The 22,373-nt window shown below is 50.9% G+C and overlaps 1 long non-coding RNA gene across 1 annotated transcript; it reads right to left on the minus strand.

The window, feature by feature from the left end:
• Positions 1 to 442: 442 nt before the first annotated feature.
• On the minus strand, positions 443 to 7,174 carry LOC134480417 (uncharacterized). Its single transcript, XR_010054875.1, has 2 exons — positions 4,539 to 7,174; positions 443 to 663 (listed from the first exon to the last, which is right to left on the minus strand). It is a non-coding gene; the product is annotated as an uncharacterized LOC134480417 (long non-coding RNA).
• Positions 7,175 to 22,373: the final 15,199 nt, after the last annotated feature.

A 22,373-nucleotide genomic window follows, 5' to 3' on the forward strand; every position in this document is an offset into this window, starting at 1 on the left:
AAGAGACTCTGGTGAGCAAAGAGGAGGCTCCAACAGGACCCACACAAGCACACATCTCGGTGAGCCTCTAGGGTGAATCTTCTGTTTCCTTGGGAAGGGCGAACATGGAGAATAATCAGTGTTGATAAGGACAAGGACGTTGTCCAAAGGGACCCTCCTACCTGCAGGTGCATGTGTGTATCTGCCTCGGTTGGAGTCTGTTCAGAAATAAATGGCAGTAGCTAGGCAGAAAGCTCAGCTGGTAAAGTGTTTTCCGTAAGCATGAGGACCTGAGTCTCATTCCCATGCCTGCATAAAAAACTTGTGTGGTGTGCGTACTTATAAACACCATACTGGGGAGGTGGAGACAGGGGAGTTCCTATGGCTCCCAGGCCAGTCTAATCAAGCCAGAGAAGCCTTGAGTCCCATGCAGGCACACAGAGGCACATACTTCTAGACAGGATTTTTGCTCCAGTTTTAGTAATTTATTACAAACAAATGGTCCCAGAAGAAGAAGACAATATGGAGTTCTAGATGTGTTTCTGCCTCATGTGTGGCATCGAAGGGCACCATGTAGCCTTTGTTGCTTTCTGACATCCATTCTGCCCGAAGTATAGTCTCCCGAGTAGCCAACTGAACAGACCCAGATCACAGCAATAAGGACAGGAAAGCTCACATCTGAATCTGCAAGCAGAAGGCAGAGAGGGTATGCTGTGAATGACACGAATCTTTTGATACCTCAAAGCCCACTCCCAGTGACAAACTTCCTCCAACAAAGTCACACCATCGCAAACAACTCCACTAACTGGGAACCAAGTATTCAAACATGGAGCTCATTCTCATTCAAAGCACAGAAGGACATCCCCCCCCCCTTCTTTCCAGCCTCAATGCTCATCCCAGTATAATGACACACTAGCAGAGCACAAGGGAGCTCACAGAAATAGAGTAGCAGCATTGGAAGATGAGGGGTCCTGGGGCATAGAGGGTACTTTGACCAAGGTCATGCCATTCAGATCTTAACAGAGCCCAGGATGACACACTGTGCTCTGTGGCAATATTCTTCAGCCACCACCTTCTGAGCTTATCTTGCTGAAAAGCCTTTGGCTTAAAAGTAATTGGAAATTGATTTTTCTTTTACTCTGTGGTCCTTGGATTTAAAGGGGTATTGTTCCAGGGCAAGCTAAGTGTCTTCCTCAGCTATGCACCCCCCAAGGACAGTAGCTCTATCCTAAACCGCCCCCCACACACACAGGTTCTCCCTCCCCAGACCTTAGATAGAGGAATTCCTTGCCAGCATGGAAATACATGCCATCCCCAAGGTAACGAATTTCCAGCCTCATGAATGTTCACATGGAGGTTTTTTCAGATGGGGTCCCCGTCATTTTCAGAACACAGACCACGACATTGTCCTTGTGGACAGAGCCACCTTGCTCAGAACATTGGCTTACACAACTCAAGTAGATAGCCAGCACCTGCGGATAGAGGGTTCGCGCATCCTACATGAGCTCTGACATCAATGAAGCTACACTTGAAGTGTCTTGGCTACTGGCCTTCCTATCCTAAGTCAGTGGAGCAGTTCCTGTCCCCCTATCCCACGAGTTCATGTCACTTCACCATAATGCTTCCCCACCCAGAAAGCTCTCTCTTTATCCCCACTGGCCAGCTGAGACTCCACTGTGGAGGGAGTCTGAGTCATATCAACACTACACTCCCCTCTCCCCGCCCCTCCCAGCTCATGGAAGTCTCACAACAGCACAGAGGGGTCACTCCATTTGTGAAGAAGCTGTGGTTGTCAATTTCAAGTCTCAACTTGATGAGATCTGGAAACACTTTGGAGATGCCGCTTGGCATGTCTAAAAGTGACTCTCTTGATTCATGCAAGAAAGCCGGACACTGTGGGCAGCACCATTCCCTAGACAGTGGACACTAGAATTAAAAGGATCAGAGGAGCTTAATACCAGCATGCATCTCCCTATTGTTTTGTTTCATGTTTTGATTTTTGTTTGTCTAGACAGGGTTTCACTGTGTAGCCCTGGATGTACTGGAACATGCTCTATAGATCAGGCTGACCTTGAACTCACAGAGATCCACCTGCCTCTACCTCCGGAGTGCTGGGATTAAAGATGTGTGCCACCACTGCCCAATGACTCCCTACTTCTTAACTCTGTACTCAATGTGACCAGCTCAAGCTCCTGCCACCACGATGAGCCAAAATAAACCTTTTTTCTTCCTTCTGTTTAGTTTTTATCACAACAACAAGAAATACATAGGCTTGGAAAAGCTGAGCTGTTCTCCCAAGCTTACATGTCAAGGGGGAGGAGGAGTCCCTGCTCTAGTCAGTCAGCTCCCAAAGCCTTCACTGCTTCACTCATCTTGACTGACCTGGAGTCTATTGACCAGCCTTAGCTCAGACACCCAGGATACCCAAGAGCACTGGGACAGTCCCTACTCACCCCCAGGTCTCCCTCTTGGACCCACCAAGTAGGAGTCAGAAAAAGATGATCTGCTGTGGGGACAGAACGGCTTTATCCAAGTTCACGAGTCTCAAAGTTCATCAAACTGCTTGTGGGTAATGGAAAGCATACAGCTTACCCCTTCTGCCCATGTGGAATCCTTCACAGGAGGGAGAGCCCTGCCACATACTCTGGATGGCACCAACAACCCCTCTTTGCAGAGCATCAAAGAGAACTCAAAAATACTCTCCTGTACCCTACCATCTCTAGCTCATACCTACACTCCCAGAAAGCTGGGCTCATCCTAATTGAGTCAACAGGAAATCAGGAGGCTGGCCCTGATGGTGGGCCAGTCAGTGCCGAGGCTCCAGTCACAGCCTTTGTCATCTCACAGGCCGGAGGAACAGCAATTCTCTCTCCCCTAAAGGTCAGGACCTCAACTCTGAGAGGACCTCGGTGTCTTACCCTGCCCCCACTCCACATGCTGTCAGGACACAATATCCCAGGAGATCTGCCCTCCACCCCCATAGCACAAACAGATGTCTGTCTGTGCAGGAAGAAGCCCTTGTGGTGTGGTGGTTCAGGCGGCATCTTGGGCGGTGCCCACAGAATCTGGGGTACAGTTGCAGCCTGGCTTGCTCAGTTCAAGCCTGTGGGTTCCGGCTGGCCTGAGCGCAAAGGAGAGTTTCTTGGCTGCACTCTGGCTTCTGAATGTTCTTTTTCCTCCACCCTGTGGCTTGGATGCCTGCAAACAGGCACAGCTCGGAGCAGGACTTTGAGGCAGCTTCCTTTCTCAGTGCTGGACCTGGGGCGCTCAGGCTGTGCAGGTTTTCCAGGCCAAATACTTCTAGAGCACCTGTCTCCCTCCCCCAGGTCTGGGGTGCTTCTTCCAAGCTCCAAGGCTGGTCAGCATTGCTTAGAATCTGAACCTGATTCTGGTCTCAGAGGCCTGTGTGAGCTGTGAACTGACCCCTCCCATTCGAGCAACAAGGACACCTCTTCCCAAAGCCCAGCAGTGCTGGTCATGAACACAAGGATAGCTCTGTCACTTCTGGGCACAGCTATCCAGAGAGACCAGACTCGGCAGGGCCAGCAGCAGCCCACCCAGCTTACACACACACACACACACACACACACCACCACCACCACCACCACCACCACCACCACACACAGACACACACTACATGCACACACCACACAGACACCACATGCACACACACACACACACACACACACACACACACACACCCTGGAACAGGGAGCTTTCTTCTTTTCTTCCCTCAGAGATGAAAACCCTGAACCATCTGCCACAGACTCCAAAGGACCCCCCTCCTCTGCCCTGTCTGGGCCCAGAAATCCAAGCTGTGCAGCCCTGCCAGCACGTCCAGTGGCCTTTATTCTGCTCTGACCTCAGAGGCCCCAGAAACCACATAGTCCAGGAAAGCCAGGACTTACCAGGCCACACAGCCCTAGGAAGCTCTGAAAGAGGGGAAAGGGTGGATGTGCCCCTCTCCAGCCTTCTCTTAAGAAGAGGATATCAGCTGGCAGCCTGTGGGAATGGTTTTTCCTGTCTCTCTGGAGCAGGGATCACTTCCTCTGCCCACCTCCCCAAGGCCGGGGTGAACTCAGTATCTCCTTGAGCATCCATCCTGGGCACTGAGAGAAGCTCCACCCCATAGATAAGGGTAGGTAGCCCAATGTGGAGGGACACAATGGCTCTTCCTATGCTCAGGATGTTGTGAGCCAAGGGCTGGATGGATGTAGGATGGCAGTTAGCTTCCCGAAGCCTGCTTGAAAGTCCTCTACTGGGAAGAATCAGAAAGAAGCTGACTCTTTTCTGGAGAGGTAGGAATGAGACACACCCATGGCAGGCTGAAAGGACTCTGAAGCCCTCAGAAGGGCAGGGCTGAGGAACATGGAAGAATGCAGAGCAGATCAAAGGAGCTGAGAACAGTGGAGGAAAAAGACAGGAGTTTGGGGATAGCATCCCCCCATCAGGGCTGCTCAACAACTCACAAACACCAAGGGTCGAACACATGGCTCACGCTTTACTGGACGAAGAGACATCAACAAGTATCTAGAGCTAAGAATAAGGATCAGCCCTACCTGCTGGTTAGTTCACCAAGACATCCAGAGGGGATACCCAGAAGGGGCAGAGGTGAAAAGGGAGATTAGAGAACACATTTAGCTCCTTGCTCTGAGAAGGGGCTCCACAGTGAGGTCCTTATCCCACACAGGAGAGAGGGAACAGCGTAAGCCATGGAAGGCGGGGTCTCCACTATGACCTCAGACATGGCTGAGTCATGTCAGCCCAGACTCAACATCCTGGCTAAAGCACCTGTGGCATTTTTGTCCCCAGAGACTCCTAAGCAGAGTCTCAGTCAGGGCCCTGACACTTCCCACACCTGAGCCCACTTAACCGCACCTGAGCCCCAACAGGGCTCAGGACTCCCCATCCTGAAGTTGCAGGGATCATGCATCCTAGCAGAGGGGTCATGAACAGAGCTCCATGGTTTCAAGGTTCCTGTGGGGGAGGGCCCTTAGTACCTGACGCCTCTCTCTCCAAGGGCATCACAGATCCTGCCCCCCAGTGCCCCTTTGGTTCCCAAGTAGAGAGTTCTTTGTTTGCTTTTGCAGCTGAGGTATTCTGAAGGCAGACACTGCCCAAGTTAATGGCATGGAGTATCTGAGTCCCTGGCCTACTGAACACAAGTACGGCTTCAGTTTGAACCTTGGAAGCAGGCCCAGTCAGACTCAACTGCAGACAGCCCTTAGACCCCTGACCGTCAGCTCCCAGACACCTGCTCTGGACCTTGGACTTGCCTGCTACTCTGTTCCTATGGTCAGAACATAATGCTGAGACCTAATGCTCTATACTACTGGGTTGAGAGCCTTTGGGGATAAGTACACCATGAAAACAGCCCTTATAAAGAGAATCCAAGTCCTTACAAAAGAAGAAAAGCAGTAGAGACATCGCTCCATCCATTAAGTCCTTGCTGTTTTAAGGATGAGGACCTCAGTTTGATCCTTAGACACAGCCCCCCCCCAATGATAATGCGCATTTGTAATCATAGCACTGTCAGGGTTGGAAACAGGTGGGTTCTTGGGGCTCACTGACCTCCTTGTCAAGGTCCACGCCAATGGGAGACTCTTACTAGAACAAGAACAAAAACAAAACAGCCACGGCTGGAGAGATGACTCGGGCTCAGTTGATAAAGTGAGTGTCAAGCTAACATGAGAACCCGAGTTCGGATTCCCAGCACTCAAAGAAAAAGCCAGGCACAATGGTGTGTGCTTGAGATCCAGGCACTGAAGAGTCAGAGATGAGGGGACTCCTGGACTCATCGGACAGTTGGTCTTGCAGAATTCGTGAGCTCCAGGATCATTAAGAGACGCTATCTAAAAGCACAGTGAAGAGCAATTGGGAAGATACCCAAGACTGACCTCTAGCCTATACACACACACACACACACACACACACACACACACAGAGAGAGAGAGAGAGAGAGAGAGAGAGAGAGAGCCTCTTTGCCCCTTAAACCCATGTATGTGAGGACACAATGACACACCACCTATGGAAAAGTTGGCCCTCAATGTCATAGACAATCCAGCATCTGCTTCTGCCTTGACTGGATTTCAGGGTCAAAGGTTATATTGCTTATAAGTCATTCTGTCTATGAGCTTTTGGTACAACAGCCAGCACAGACTAAGACGAACCGGAGCCTAGAGAAGGCACACTGTTTAAAGGTCCCACCACAGAAGTTCTGAGAAGACAGAGGTCAGACCAGACTCTGGAGCATGGAGCATGCTTTGTCCCCAAGGGCTGCACTCTAGCTTAGGCCCAGAAATCTCTGGGTCCTGGGCAGAGCATCTGCTGCTCAAGGCCAGATTCTATCTCAAGGCAGCCAGAGCCTTCAGCCTTGTTTCCGCACTGGAATACACAGGTACACAGGTGTTCTGCCAAGCATGCTCCAGGAACATGAGTCCTTGGCCCACTGGCCCTTTCAATCTAGCCACATCCCCAGTGACCTCCATGATTTCCTTCCAGCGCCCCCTTGACCCTTGACCCCATCCCATTGCTCACTCACTCAACTCCATCATGGGTTCTGTTACCAAAGTTTGCTAATTCTAAAGTCACCTGTCCCATCTCATTGGCTCACTCCCCACACTCAGGCCAGCAGAAGAGAGGCTTGAAGGCCTCCCCTCCCATGCCTGTTTCTGAATGTGCTTCATGTACATACTCCAAGGTGAAGGGCTACCTGCTCCAAGATCAAGACGGAATTCCAGGGTCAGAGTCCAAATTTAGGGGGACACACTCCACTCCAGGACCAAGTCTGATGCACTCTTTAACATCAAGTCTTGAGGTCTGTCCAGACAATGACAGGAGGAACCACCAATGCAGTTCTTCATTTGCAGAGAACTCACACATGCTCCTAAATGTGCTAGAGAGACTGGGACAGCCCTGCCAAGCAGCAACCCTTGCCGCTCCCTGACCACCTCTCCAGGAACAATCTCAGGGCTGGAGAAGGCCCAAGGTAGGAAGATCTGGGAGAATTTTCCAGATATTCTCTTTGCCAAAGTAGGGTAGGTCTTATCACTCATCTGGAGTTGTCAAGCTCTTACTCTCTAACAGTGAATGCTACCAAGGCCATCCTGCCAGCCTCTTCCTTCTAGCGCTTTAAGGCCCAGTTCTGCTGTGATGTAAAGACCCAACACAAGGCCAGCTTCCTCCTGCCAGGCGCTACTTCCCACCCTCAGGCTGGACCAGCTGTGTCCATGGGGGAAGAGAGGCCTGCAGGGGCGGTGGGGAAGGGACAGATGTGCAACAAGAGGGGCATTGTCCGCACCCTAATCAGACTCCCAGGAGCTGCAGGGGTGGGAACAGCTAGGCAGAGTTCTGAGCTGGAGGCTCCCAAAATAGCCAGGGTGCGGTTGGTGGCCGGGCTGGACAGCTGACTTCACGCCACAAGCATGCTGGGCAGCCCAGCTGTCTGGGGCCGCACCTGCTCGGCCTGAGCAGAATGCTGCCCTCGGTGGAATGGGATGAACAGCCCTGGGCCTGGCCACCCACAGCCCAGCTCTTGGCTATGTCCCAGAGGGGCCCTCCAGGAGCTTGGAGCACCATGCTACTCCCTGATCCTGTCCACTTGGGCCAAACTCGCCCTCTTGACAAGGCTTGGGTCACTCAGAGAGGTGGGCCGTTGTATGTGAAGGTAGAGACACTACCTTCCTCTTGGGACACCTTTGGGGGAAAGAAGAATGAATGATCCTCACTCAAGGCAGGGTACCATCTGTTCTCCTGGTGTGTGTGTAGGGGGAGGGGTCTCTGTGACTCTGACACTGGCTCAGAAGGCTCATAAACACTACTGAAGTTCATCAGGTGACATTTTTATCTCCTCCCTTGATGGTGGCTCCTGTGCCCTCCACAAGGGCTGCTGGACCAACAGGAGTCACTCACCTCAAGTTGTTCCATAAAACCCCACCCCTATCCTGGACGAGAGACAGGTAAACAAACAAACAAACAAATATTTCCTGGGAACGGGCAGGAAATGGAGTAGTCCTCAGACAAACTATTTCTCAGGGCTCCCTCCCCTAGGGGTATCCTGAATATCACTCGTGTCTGGATGTTCTGCAGGGGCCACCGATTCATTTTCCTGAGGGACAGACACGTGATAATTCCTTTAGCTAGGAGTTAAAGGATAACTCCTTTCGCTAGCACAGGAAGTTGAGACCCATGGGTCCATCTTGAAAAAGGCAGAACTCCCTGTCAGGGCCTAGGACTCAGCAGCTACACCTCGTCCTGAGAGAGATCAGCGAGTGACAAATGACAACACACTTCGCAGTCTCCCCTTTGACTTTTGTGGTCCAGTGGATTAACAAAGCTCAGGTAACGCAAAGACCATCTTAAGAAATTAAATATCTGTCCCATAGCTTGAGAAACACAATGAAATAATGTCTGCAAAGGAAGGGGATCTGGCTAGGACACCCCAAGGGCTACCAGCTCTACCCTAGAGAGGAGCATCCCCTACAAGCACCCAAGAGTCTTTGGAGGAAAGGTCAGCTCCACCATGCTCCAGGCTGTATTAAGCTGGGATGTGCTACCCTCCACTGGTACTAAAAGAGCAGATGCTGAGACTTTCCTGGAAGTAATCAGTTTGTGGCCATTAGTCTGTGGTGCTGTCACCTACTACCCTGGGTCTTTTAAAGGACACATGCTAAGCCCTCGGCAGCTATGAGTAAATGCCTCAGTTTCTCCCCATGTTCTTTTTACTCAAGGTTACCGCTGCCTCCTGAGACAGATGACTCATAGTTCCAACACCTTGATGTCCACTGCAGTGACTAATGGTGGCCAGCCCATGCTGTGCCCATTTATGGGATGGATCAGCAAGCCTGGTCTCTACCTGGAGACCCACACCATATGCATCTCCATTAGCTCTTGGTGCCTTTTAGGCTGTTTCGAGTTCTGGATGCTGGGATAAGAGGCAAGGGCAGTTTGTGTGCTATCCTGGTGTCCTTTCATGTGCCTGGTTTTGGGTTGAGTGCATAGACGCAGAGAGGTTGAGCTGATCTTTAGTGCCACATACAGACCTTTGTGAAGCAATTTCCCAAAGAGACTTTCCCAGCTTGTACTCAGTGAGTGGCAGTCCCTGCTCCTAACATAGCACCGTCTGTGTGTCTTTTGGCCAGTTGTGTGGCCCTGTGCTGGTAACCAGCTGTATCCTCAGAGCACATCTCCCTGACACCGTGAGCCTGGCACCTCTTCTCGTGACTCTGGACATCCGGATCTCTTCTAGAAGTGCAAGTCCCAGTGCCATGCCTGATGCCCTGTTTGGTCACCTGTTGTTTTGCAAATGATCTGAGGTACTCTTCATTCCAGACACTGAGGTAAGTCCCTCCTGGTGCTGTGGCTACCTTCTTCTGTTCTGTGCCTTGATGTCACGTCTGTGGGCTCTTTCTCTCTCCCTCAGCACGTCCTCATTAAGCTTGGCACTCCGGTTCTCATTGTAGACAGACAGAATGGACATGTTAAACAGCCCCTTGAGTGTCACATGGGAAGCCCAGGACCTACCCCATACTGGATCCACAGATGCAGCAAGAGCAGGAAGATGTCAGACAGTCTGATGGAAAAGTTGGGCATGTTTTAACACAGGACAGCTGCAGGGTGTGTTGCCAGGGGTGGAGTGTGCTGGGGGTGGGGGCAGTGCTCAAGGTTCTCTATTGCCCCAGATGCCCTTGGTGCTGAGAAGCAGTCATCATCCACACCCCCTCAGCTCCTCTGGAGGTGCTCAACTCACAGAACCCTCTTGGCATTAGTTCTTGGGGACAAGAAACAAAGACACTCCCACGTGTGCCTCAGAGCACCTCCTGGAGAAAGACTCCTGTTCCACAGCACAAAGCTGGCATGGGAATCTCTGGTTACACCTCTGCCCTTCGGGAAGCTAACGTGACTTCTAGACCGTGTACGACAGTGACGGCGGGAAAGCTGTAGAGAGAGGAGCTGCAGGTAAACAAGTGACAGAGGGCCTTGGAGAGTTCTGTCTGGCCTCTCATCCAGTAATGGAAAGGGAAAAAAATGGGGTGGGTAGAATAGAAAGGGAAGGGGCGGGGAATCAACCTTGAGCGTATTGAATGGCGTGCATAGCACAGACCTCTCTCCAGCAGTTTGCAGCGAGCAGCCCCCCTGAGAAATTAAAACACTGGAGCAGAGAGCTTCAGGTCAGAATGTCGCCTGCCCTGCAGGCCTCATAGCCCCAACCCCCATTCCTGGACCCAGACCCCAGTGAGCATAAGAACCAAACACTGCCTATCTGGAGGGGCAGAAAACACGTGGGAGCTGGCGTCTGGAGGACTGATACTAATTAAGAGGGGGAGCCAGACAGGAACCTGAGGGTCTGTAAGCCAGACCTGCAAAGCCAGGAACCACTCATTCCCAGATGCTGCCTGCCGCATGTCCCCTCCCTGTGCAGTACCCAGCCACATGTCCCACCCAATTTGCCTCTGCCCCCATGCCTGCAGAGTGGCCCTGACACCTCCAGCCTGCCAGCAGCAGCTAGGTACAGGACCTGGGCCAACACCAAAGGGGTAAAATCCTTTGCGAGGGCTGCTGGGATAGCATCCTCCCAGGGGTACCCAAGGAAGGCTCCTGAACCAAAGTTCTTCCTGGGGCAGGCAGCTGAACACACCGACCCCTGTCTAACCTTGTTTAAACCTGTCTCCACCAAACTCCATAAATCAGAGCCAATGACAGGAGGGAACTTTCTGAGGGAGGAGCTGGAAATGCATTCATAGTTAAGCAGTTAACAGCCCACTTCTCCAGAGACTGAGAGGCAGGAGGCTACATCTGGGGACAGGAAGAAGGACTCTTTCGGAGGTGTGCTGACCAAAGCAACCAGTCCTGGGGAGTGGACGAACTTCAGGAAGTCCTTGGAGATATGACACTAAATATCCCAAGCTGGTTTCCAGTTTGCTATGTATCCAAGATGGTCTGGAACTTCCGACCTCCTTGTTTCCACTTCCCAAGTGCTGTGATTCCAGGCCTGTACCACCAGGGGTTTGGATATCACAGAGAAAATGACCATCTCAACACTTCCTGGGGCACATGGAGTTTCCTACTCCTGTGGACCTGTACCATCCTGGTGTCCCACACCAGCCTCATGGATTGAAGGTGTGGCCTCATAGTCTTGGTAGACTGGGTCCCTCCTCAGGGCCCAGTGGCCATGCAAGTGTGAGAAAGTACTTGGGATGGCCAGAGGCATCTTTGCAGCTACACCTGACTAGGATTCCAAGCCATCTCCTTTCATCTGGATGCTCAGAAATGGCCCACAGACATCCAGAGGACTTCACTAGCCCCAGTGCAGTAAGATCGAAAAACATGCCTGCAGTCACGTGGCGTTTTTACACCCGCGTGTCACTTCAACTCTGTAACAGTTCACTCTCTATCCTCGATGCCAACAACACATTCTTCCCCCAGCACTCAGTTAACCACTCAGTTAACCATGAGTAATATCTTAACAAATTCTCAAAGATAAAAATAAATCCAAAAACCTCTTTGTAGTGCATGCATTTTTTTCCTGGGGGTGGTGGTAGTGTTTTTGTTTTTGTTTTTGTTTTGTTTTGTTTTGCTTCATTTCTAAGTCCTATGCTTTTATCCTGGACGTTAGCATGTAGGATCCTGTGCAGAGGGTAGGTTTGGGCTAGAAAGGGCTAAATGGTAAAGGGCACTATCCAATGACAAACCCACGTAGGCTGCAAGATCGTGTGTAGTGCGTGTGACTATAAAGGTTATACTTTTCCAATTTGTAAAGCACACTTTAAAACCCCCCAGCACTCCAAAGTAGATATTGTAGAAACTAAATTTTGGGTGACAGTTAAAATTATAAAATAACAAATACTCCTCAAATGCTTGTTCAAAAGAACCCTAGGGTGGCTGGGCACATGGCTTGGTGTGTGGAACACTTGTCTAGCTGACTCTGGCTCTAACACCCAGCACTGCAGAAAACCAGCTGCAGGTCATCCCTGTGGTGCTTTTACTTAGAAGGTGGCAACAGGAATATTCAAAGTTCAAGGTCCTCCTTGGAGGCACAGTAAGCTCCAGGCCAGCCTGGTTTACTCAAAGCCCTGTCTCAGAACAACAGAAAGCGGGCAAATGAGAAGAACTGTATTGTATCTAACTAGAAGGCTCCCCTGCAGAGAGGATTCCCTCAGGAAGCAGGGAAAGTGTGAACACTAGGTAGGGGGAGGGGAACCCTGGCTAAAACTGTCTGGGGAAATCATCCGTCCACAGGTAGTGACTGTCTGCTTGAAGTTCCTGACTGCTCTAGAGGCTCCTCACACGCTTGTCTCTTCCTGCACTCTCTCCTGGCCCTCTGGCTGGTCCTCCATCCCCAGCATGGCTACATGAGGCTGGCAACATTGTGCTTGCTGAACCCTGAGATGTGGTAGGTGACCAAGCAGAATGTCAGCCTTGGAGATGTCATCACCGTGACAGCAGGAACACTACAGACATCTAGGTGGGATCAGGGAGAGGTGGCCATATCCAGGAGGTCCCAGCATGAAGAGCAGGTCGACACTTGAGAGGGAGGAGGGACATAGTCAGAAGGACCTCCATGAGACCAGGGGCCATATTGGCACAAGAAACAAGGGAATGAGGTCATGCTGAGCACCTCATATGACTGTCACCAAGCATGGAAAGATAGGTGAGGAGAGAGAACAGAGGAGTCCATAGAGTTCAGAGGACAAATGCAGTAGAAATCAGAGAAGACAAAGGCCAGAGGAACTTAGGAGGGGAAACCACAGTACCCTAGTCTGAGTCTAAGCATTGCTTCAGCCCCTCTGCCACACTAAGACTAAAATGTTCTCTTCCTGCCTCTCCTCAGTTCCTCCACTTGTCCCTAAACCTTACTCTCTACACCCAGACTCCATTCAAGATCCTCTTCCCCTGCACTCTCATCCCATGCCACACTCAATCTGTTGCCCTGACCTGAGCAGGCTGTCATGTCTTAGCCCAAGTCCTGCTCAAACAGCACACATCTCTAAGCAAAATGTTTAGCTGTTCCGGAAGGTGTCTCAGTCACTCTGTGCCAGAAGCCCATGTGACACCCCTACACAGTGAGTAGTGTCACCGTCCTTCCCCACGCTCAAGCCACAGGGCCTGAAGGTACCACAAGACTCCATTTCTCCAATTCAAACCCGGCTTCACAGTGAATGTTCTCACTCTGAGCTACGTGGGGACTCGACAGTGCCACCATCTTCAGTACTAAGCTCATGTCCTGAGCCCCGCATCCCCACAAGACTGCCATTGCCCTGCTGACCCAAACAGAGTAGAGACAAGAGGAGGGATGGGTCTATTTTCCTCCCTGCTGGCTGAAGCTGGACCTGCCAGTATCCTCGTGGCCAGAACCCACTCACTGGCTCTCTGCTTCTGGGGCCCTTTGTATGGACTGAGCCTCACCACAGGCTGCTCCGGTACTCCACGTGCCAAGTCCCCACTTTACACATGTGCCTTATCGAATCCACACTGTATCGATTGGTGGTCTCCATAGGAACAGGGTCAATAGGAGTTGCATATTCATGAGTGTGTGTGCCTTCCATGATTGTGGGATCCATGTCTATTGAGACAACAAAATATGAAGAGAAATTTCACTTGTCCTGAACACTTACTGACCTTTTAATTCCCCAAAAGTAGAAGAAAATGGATGTTTCCATACATTTACCCTGTGTCAGTATTGAGAATCACCCAGTGATCACACAGTCTATGGAAAGATGGCCCGGCTTCTGCCCCAGTACTACAAAGGTTTATGTAACATCGGCATCAGAGGACCTTGGAATCCATGGGGAAAGGAATCTTGACGCCAGTATCCTGTGGACAGATTTCTGTGTTCAATCAGTTCTGTTTCTCTCAGCAGCCTTGACTAATATAACATATGTATTATTGCAAGTGCTGGGAAGCCACACTCAGATCTTCATGCTTGCATAAGCTCTTTGCCCACTAAGCCATCTTTCTGACCTTGAAAATTGACTTTCTTTAAAGAGCAAAGGACTTGAGGAGCCATTCACAAGGCAGTCAATGGATATGAAGGTGTTAGTCACTCTAGAAATGAGAATGTGTTATATACTCCCGTGTGTATATTATGTATGTGATACAGTAATAGATCATCTTAGCCTCTGGCATATATAAAGAGCTGCCACAGCCTAGGAAGTAGCGCCTACCAGTAGTCCCAGCTACTCTAAGAAGCCTGAGGCAGGAGAATCATTGGAACCCAAGAGTTCTAGGCCAGCCTGGACAGCAAAGTGACCCTCTTCTCTGAGCTGACACTAGCCACAGAACTGTTAAAAATCAACAATAGAACAGTAACCACTGTGTGTGTGTGTCCATGTATGTGTGTGTGTGTGTACATGCACATGTGTGATGTGTGCACACAGATGTGTGTATTTGTGTGTGTGCTTGCATATGTGTGTGCCTGTTCACTGGGGGAAGAGGTACAGAGGTACATGAGTGCATATATATGTAAATACCAGACAAAGGTCTGAGTCCCATGTCCTCTCCTGTCATTCTTCATCTTCTTTACTCTTCAAGTCAGTCTTTTGCTGAACCTGGAGCTCACTGACCACTGCACCCAGTCCTTACGCAGGTGCTGGATCCAGACTCGGGCTCTCGTGTTGTTACAACATGCTCTTTGCCCAGAGTCATCTCCCCAGCTGTGATGGTTTGTATATGCCTGGGTCACTGTTAGGAGGTGTGGCTTTGTTGGAGTAGGTATGTCACTGTGGGTGTGTTCCTTACCCAGTATTCCGCTAGCATCATCCAGATGAAGATGTAAAACCCCCCACTCCTCCTACATCACACCTGTCTGGATGCTGCTCTGCTCCCACCCCGATGACAATGGACTGAACCTCTGAACCTGTAAGCCAGCCCCAATTAAATGTTGTCCTTTATAAGACTTGCCTTGGGGCTGGAGAGGTGGTTCAGTGGTTGAGAGCACTGACTGTTCTTCCAGAGGTCCTGAGTTCAATTCCCAGTAACCACATGGTGGCTCACAACCATCTGTAATGGGGATCCTATGCCCTCTTCTGGTGTGTTTGAAGACAGTGACAGTGTACTCACATACATAAAAGAAATAAATAAATCTTAAAAAAAAAAAAAGACTTGTCTCGGTCACGGTGTCTGTTCACAGCAGTAAAACCCTAAGTAAGACACCAACCAGAAAATTGATTTCCTTTAATGAGCAAAGGATTTGGAAAATCATTCACAATGTGGTGGTGAACGTGAAAGTGTTCCTCACTCCAGAAATGAGAATTGCAGGCTCCCGTACGTACCACCTATAAAGTCAAAAGCTCCAATGACTCAGAGGACTGGGGGTTAAAGCAGATCAAGGGAAACTCACATCCTGAGTAGCATCCAGGCCGTGCCTTCTGAAGGGGAGCCTTCCCCTCTCTAAAGCAGGTACACGTGAACCCAGATCCCCGTACTACAGACAGCGAGCATCCATTGGCTTGAATCCAGGGGGAGCTTGCAAGCATTGTGCTTTACACACAAGTGAACACAGCAGTGAAGCACAATCAGTGTCTGTTCCAACGAGCTGACAGACCTCGCAAACAGCATCTGAGCAAAAGAAGGCAGGATCCCTGCTGCACGGTTTGATTGTTGTGACAAGTCACCTCAAACAAAGCCAAGCAGTCTCATCTACTGGGTCACAGCAGTAATGTTGGGGGACTGGAGCCCATCTCATGTCTGGATGGTGGTTTCAAGAGCATGCTCACACTCATAGGCTTGAATAGGCTCACACTCATCAGGCTGAACCGTCAGTTCCGTGAACACAGTCTATACATTTTTTTCTCCAATAAAAAGCCAACTGGGTAAAACAAACAAACAAACAAAAGTGCATAAAAATACATGTGCTTTCCTAGAAGTACAGTGGCAGCGTATACAGCACAGCTCTGAGTCCAGAGACTACAGACAGGTGAGCTCGCCTGAGGTGTCTATTGCTACTGCCTCAGAGATCGCCTCAGCTTCTGAGTCTCATGTATCTGTTTCCAATATTCATCGACTCATGTCTGGACTCAGAGTCCAGAGATTTAAAGGGCCCACAAGAGTCTCGGCATGACATCCTTGGCTTTGAAAACACACAATTTATACATTCCCCCACCCACCAAAAAAGGTCAGATACTGAAAGTAAATTTCATCCTCTAAGGATGGCTGTGATTTTGGCTCTCTGCTCTGGAGTATGAGAAGATGAGTCACACCCAAGATCACTTCAATCCCTACACAACAAAAACACGGTCATGCCACCTGCTTTCTGCCGCTCTTCATAAGGGGAGTCCCAGAGCTGTCTGGGAGTCAGTTCCAGGTGAAAAGCTGAGCGGTGGCAAAGTACAGCCACCCATGGGTCTCCAGAATCTTCTTCTGACCAAGCTGGGTACCTGAGCAGCCTCCACCCTTGGGGTCAACTAGTTTCTGATCCTCCCAACCACTTCCCTTTTTCATGGAAAACCCTTACCAACCACGGGCCATCCTGGCAGTCCTCTAGGCTACACTCGAAAACTGTAGAAGGTCCTGGCCTGGGCAAGAGGCTTCTCTATGTGGTACCCAGTCCTGCGCTCCAACTACAGAGTCCAACCCTCTCTGGGTGTCCTGGAAACTCCTCTCCTCAGGCCCAGCACCTTGCTTACAACAGGCCTACAGGTAAGTCCTGTGCTAGCATTTGAGGTCCCTGATGCTCACGATGCCCTCAAATACAGCCTTCCCACCTGGGACTTGCATCCATGCCCCTAGGAGGACAGCATTACCCACTGCATCGTGGAACTGCCCAGTGGATGAGTTACTGGTGATGTACTGGTGAATGCCTCATTCCCAGTAGGGGCTAGGCTAACTTACAGCAACTGCCAATCTCCATGGGTAGAGACCACCCCACAGTGGCAGGTTCTAAACCATCCTGTGGAGCAAAACACCATAGACACCTGTATGCTCTGGAGCCTGCAGTGGCTCAGTAGCCGTGGAGGCCACTGTTGATGGTGATGTTAAGAGATGAGTCCCGTATTGCCTTCTGAACATGCTACTTCTCCAGGTCTACACTGCCAGTGTGCTGGGCTCCTTCAGCTGCAAAGTTTCTGGTTTCAGCCTTCTAGGCAGTGGTTATTTAACACACAATTGTCTGAGCGAACAGACACTTCCCCAAATAGGAGAGCCATGAGATCTCAGTGTGTCCAGCCGTATATGCTCATGGGTTCCCTGTTGCCATCTATCCCGGCTTCTCAGACTACTCTACAGAATTAGGAAATATAGAAGTTTGAAAAGAAATATGAGCCCCAAAATGGATTGCCCGAGCTTAGCCTTGAGGATGCTTAACTGATTTTTCCCAATTGGATTTCTTGCCTCTCACATCTGTAGTCCCTGATCACTGAAGCACACTTATGCAGTTTCTACACCACAAATAAAAACACACGCACGTGCGCGATCCCTGAAACAGTGACATGTTACTACTGAGAAAGAGCTACACCGAAGGTTTCTGAGCTTTGCGGTGGCTCAGAGCTGTCCAATCTTGTGCAGTCACAGTAGGTAGGTAGATGCCATTGCCGGATTTGATGAGACTCTGGGTTTCAGGCATGTCTGAATGTTGACTAATAGCCTGCGTCAGAAGAGGGATGACTCATTCCCCTTACAGTAGCTGAGTCACGAAACCTCCCGTGCCTGAGCGGTACAGCTGAAAAGAACTCCGCACTGCTGAGTCATCATGTCCCCAAGTCCCAGAACCTCAGAGCTGGAAGTTCAGAAGTCCTGTCCACTGGAGAGAGCCATGCAGGCTGGGACCTCCAGCTTGGTCCCTGACACTGATGCCTGATACTATGGCCTTCACTGTGGGCCTGGAGAGGGTTTGGGGATGTGCTGATTTCTCTGTTCCCTCTGGAGCCCAAGGCACTTTACTCCCTGAAATTGCCCACACAGAGATACTATCAGGTCAGGAAAGGATGTGAGGTTGGGAAAGATTTAGCCAGAGGTCCCAAAACTCACCCAGCAGGAGCCGACTACCACCTACCCTACCAGAATTACCTGGACCCCTCCTTGAAAGCCATAAACAGCCAGCCTTTCTTTGCAGAACCCTTACCCAGCACACAGGCAGGGCCTCCCCAGGGTCTTCCTCAGCACGAGAGGACATGTCTAAAGGCGACCAGGCCTACAGACCTTCTTCAACCACCACACCCTAGCCGGGACCAACAAGGCCTACCCAGGACACCGTCTAACCAGCTGAGGCTGAGGCTCACAGAGGGACTCACCAGCCACTACAGCACCTTGCTGCAATGTCAATCATGGAGTCAGTTACCACTGAACACCCCAGCCAGAGCAAAGTAGCCCAAGGATAGTCCCCTGAGCCTTAGGTAAAGGACCTGGGGTCTTGTGATACCATGGGAAACACAAAGACTATGTCAGACAGGTACATTGGGCAGGACCCATGGCCCCCCAAGTGCCCACCAAGCCTCAGGTTTGGGGAAGGGCTTCAGAGATTGGCCCTCCCTGACTCTGGTCACCAAGAGTCGAGACTGGGCACAAGCTTGGACCGCTTCAGGGGATGCACTGGGTGGGTGATGGAAACTAGGGTAAGGGCAAGACTGGAGGCCAAACTTTGACTGAACCACAAGGAAATAAACAGAGCCAAACAGGAGAAGGGCCATACAAACAAAGCATCCTGCTCCAGTTTCTGGCTCTGGCAGCTTCTGGTGGAACATAAAGAGATAGTCCAGGGACAGGAGGTTTAGGGTAACTCTACACAGATTAACAGCTCTGAAGGGCTTCTGGAGGGAGAGCCCAGGAGCCACTAGTATATGGAGCTGGCAGGGGAGTCCTTAGTACCAGGTTAATCCTGTGGCACTGGGGATAGTGAGAAGGGCAAAGCACACACAGGAAGGTGAACCTCAAGTAGCCAATGCTACCTGGGGCCAGACTGGGCCACCTACAGACCATGGGCCATGGAGCAGCAGAGGCCTCAATGTGCTATATGGCCTGGTCAGAAAAGGCACTCCTCAAACCTCTGGGAGTTCCAACCTCCCTAACTACACCCATCAAAGCCTCCCATCCCACTTTGCTGACTCCCTCAAAGGAGAGTAGATTGGGTACCCTAGCTCATCGATGGGTGACAGAGCAGAAGTGGACAGGTGACTCTGTACCCCACACTGAAAGGCAAGTAGCCACAAGGAATGATGGAGAGCAGCGAGTCTGTCTTCTGTCTCTCAGGCCCTGATCTGTTGTATCAAGCTGAGTTGTGGCAGAGGATGAGCCAAGCCTTGTCTTCTGAGAGAAATGTTGGCCAGCCCCGGAGAGGCTTCCCAAGTACATCCAAGCCTGGACCAGCTTCACAGCAAAGAAAGAACCCACAGACTGGGGAAGTATCATGCCAGGGAAACTCTACTGGGGAGATCGAACCCTCCCCTCCAGTGTCCAGAGCAAACCTGCACACTGAGGGGACTTCCAGAAGCTTCATCTGACTGCAACAATCCCCCCAAAACAAATGTGGTGTCCAGAGCTTTGCTCACGGAACTCATCTGACCAGAAGCCACGGCTCAGCCACAAACACCTCCAGGATGGTTTCTACAAAATGAGAAACCAGTGCTTACAAAGCAAAAGAGTGCAATATTTGATCACGTGGCTTTCCACCTTTACATATCAGAAGGAAGCTGGCATCTTACGCACAACACATTTGATCCTGGTGTTTGGTCTTGGATGACAGCAGACCTGCGTACCTGGGAGGCACAGAGCAGGAGGACACCATGTATGAACTCCATGTGACATGAAAGAGTTGAACATTCCTGGGTAGACCAGTTGTCCTGCCCAGGTCAGGGGAGATGCCAACATGAGGCAGGCTTGTAAAGGAGTCTGAGCCACACCTACAGAGCCAGACATTCTCTTCCACAGAGAGTGAGCCCTGCTGGCCTCTGCCAAGATCCAGGTTCTAAGAGAGCTGCAGAACCCTATGCTGGGTCTGGCGTCTCTGAGCAGGCTGGGAGGCCACTCCCTCACTGTACAATTTGCTTTTGTTTACTGTGCCTTCCAGCTGTGCTGTCCCAACTGCTGTGCTGCCCCACAAACTACCCCAAGGATCTGCAAAGAGAAGGAGCCCAGCCAAGAACTAAGGTCTGTCCCAGGGAGAGGCCCCGGGCCAAGAGTCAGAGACTCCTGCCCCTGCTATACATTGCTTCCTTTTTCCAACCTCAGTTTCCCTATTTGGGGATTGGAAGCAGTAGAGAGCAATGACGTGTCTACCTAGGAAAAGAACAAGCAGGTAAGTTGGGCTGGACCCTGCAACTGCCCTCAGGACAGGCAGGTGTCCTTGTCACTGCCTTCAGGGACTCATAGCTGAGAAGGTAGGGACTTGCTGCCTGCCCAGACAAGGCCCAGCCTGGGAGGTTAAAGGACAGAGACATCAAAGGGGACAGGCTGGAGCTTGGCCAGTTTCTCTCTAATGTCTTCCTGTGAGGCAATAAGGCACAAGCCCCAGGGGAGAGCCCACAGACAGAAAGCAGTCTCCCAAGCAGAGTCCTAGTCAAGGATCGCTGGGTCCAGGGGAGGCTCAAAGATCACCTTAGGACTCCGGGGAGGACCTTGGGGTTCTCTGAGCACCAGCCACTGCTTGGGATGTGGCAGTACACCTCTGTAGGGAGTGGCCAGAGAGAAGCCACAGGTATAAATAGCTTGTGCCTCACTTCACTGTCGCTGCATTTAATCTCAGGAGGCCCCAAGTTTGCAGTTCTTACTCCCCAGTCCAAACCTTAACCTATATACACAGATATGGTCCTTCCATCTGTGCTTGGTTAACAGTGCTCCCAGACCCTGAGGCTCCACTCACTATTTCCAAACAGTAGGCAAGGGCCTGAGTTTAGATAAGTCCTTGGCCTTGTCACCACGTGCAGAGCCATGTCCTGTGAGCCTAGCGCCTGAGTCGTTCCCTGGCAGGCAGAAAGGTTCCATAGGCATCTTTTGCCTTTCATTGAAAGACTCTCCCTTGGAAGGACTGTAGAAATGAGGAGGGGAAAGGGACTGTAGAAATGAGGAGGGGAAAGGATTCGTTAGTAGACAGAGCAACCAGAACCTCATCTGAGTTCCCATGGTGCCCTGCTAAGCTCGAGGAGGCAGGCAGCAGGCGTGTCGATTAAAGGGAGGTCTGGCTGGAGAGCTAGACACAAGCCTCTCACAGTGATCCCACCTCCAGGTGCACCCAGAAAGAGTGCCTCACCCAGAAGCAGGATGGCTGTCTGTCAGCAGCCTTCCTGACAGCAACTGCTGAGCAGACAAAACACAGCCTGTGGCACCCATGAGTGGGAAGTCATAGGACGGGGACAGAGAGACTTAGAACGGGGTGGAGGAGACACACGGTGGCTTGATAAGCAGGAAACACCAGGGAATGGTTTCTCTAACCAGAGCCACCAGAAAGGTCAGACTTATCCCCTTACCCAATACCTCCAACCTTTGCTCCGCCCTCCACTGTTGGAGAGCAGGCTCATGTTGACTTAAGCCACTGACTTGAGGGCGCACATTACAGCAGCCCTATAAAACAGCCTCCGGTGAGAGCCGACTAGGGTCTCACCATGCTCAGGAAGTGTGGCCAGTTCTCACACAGGAAGCTAGCAGAATAGGGGTCAGGCAAACACTGCCATAGCTCACTACATCTCACGCTCCTGGAGACAGGGAGGTACAGGCCTGCTCATCAACAGTGCGAGACCGAGGAACTCTAAAATGCAAACCACAATCACCTAGGCGCAGCCCCCACCTGTTAGCATTGAAGTGCACAAGAATCAGGGAGATGTTCTCTATGTTGTTTGAGGTTTTTTTGTTTTTTTTTTTTTTATTAGAAAAAAGAATCCAAGCAAACGTTGTCTCTTACCTCACACCAAAAGATCTCATAATGTACTTTCTGGGCCTGAGGTGTTATCAAGGAGCTGGCCGGGATTCTCTCTCTGGAAGAACTCACAAATGAACAAAGGACAGCTTCATCAGTATGGAGGGATCTGGGACCTTGAGGGGTAAGAGTAAGATGTGTGGAGCTGACAGACTCGGAGGCTCATAGCTCTGGGTCCTGAGAACTACAGGCATTGTGGCTTCAGCTCTAAAGGCCAGAGACTTTCACATCTAAGTGCTCACTATGTCAGAGGACTGTGGCTCTGGACCTTGACTGTCAGGGTCCCTTCACTCCGCAGCCAGTGTCTGTACCCTCAAGCCCTGAGACATTCATCTCTTGACAGCATCTAGTGCTGTGACACTCAGGCCTTGGGTGCCGGACACCCTTGACCCTTGAGATGTAGCAGTTCCCTGTCTCGATTCCTGGTGCCCAGGACCTACAGTCTCTTGAGTTGGAGCTTCACTGCCTTCTGCCTTCTTTCTTCTCTCTCTTCTCTCTCCTTGCAGCATCTTCCCTCATCCCCGACTTTCTGCCCTAGGAATCTCTACAGATTGCT

The sequence above is a fragment of the Rattus norvegicus genome, chromosome 9 (assembly GCF_036323735.1).
Source record: "Rattus norvegicus strain BN/NHsdMcwi chromosome 9, GRCr8, whole genome shotgun sequence".
Classification (NCBI taxonomy): domain Eukaryota; kingdom Metazoa; phylum Chordata; class Mammalia; order Rodentia; family Muridae; genus Rattus; species Rattus norvegicus.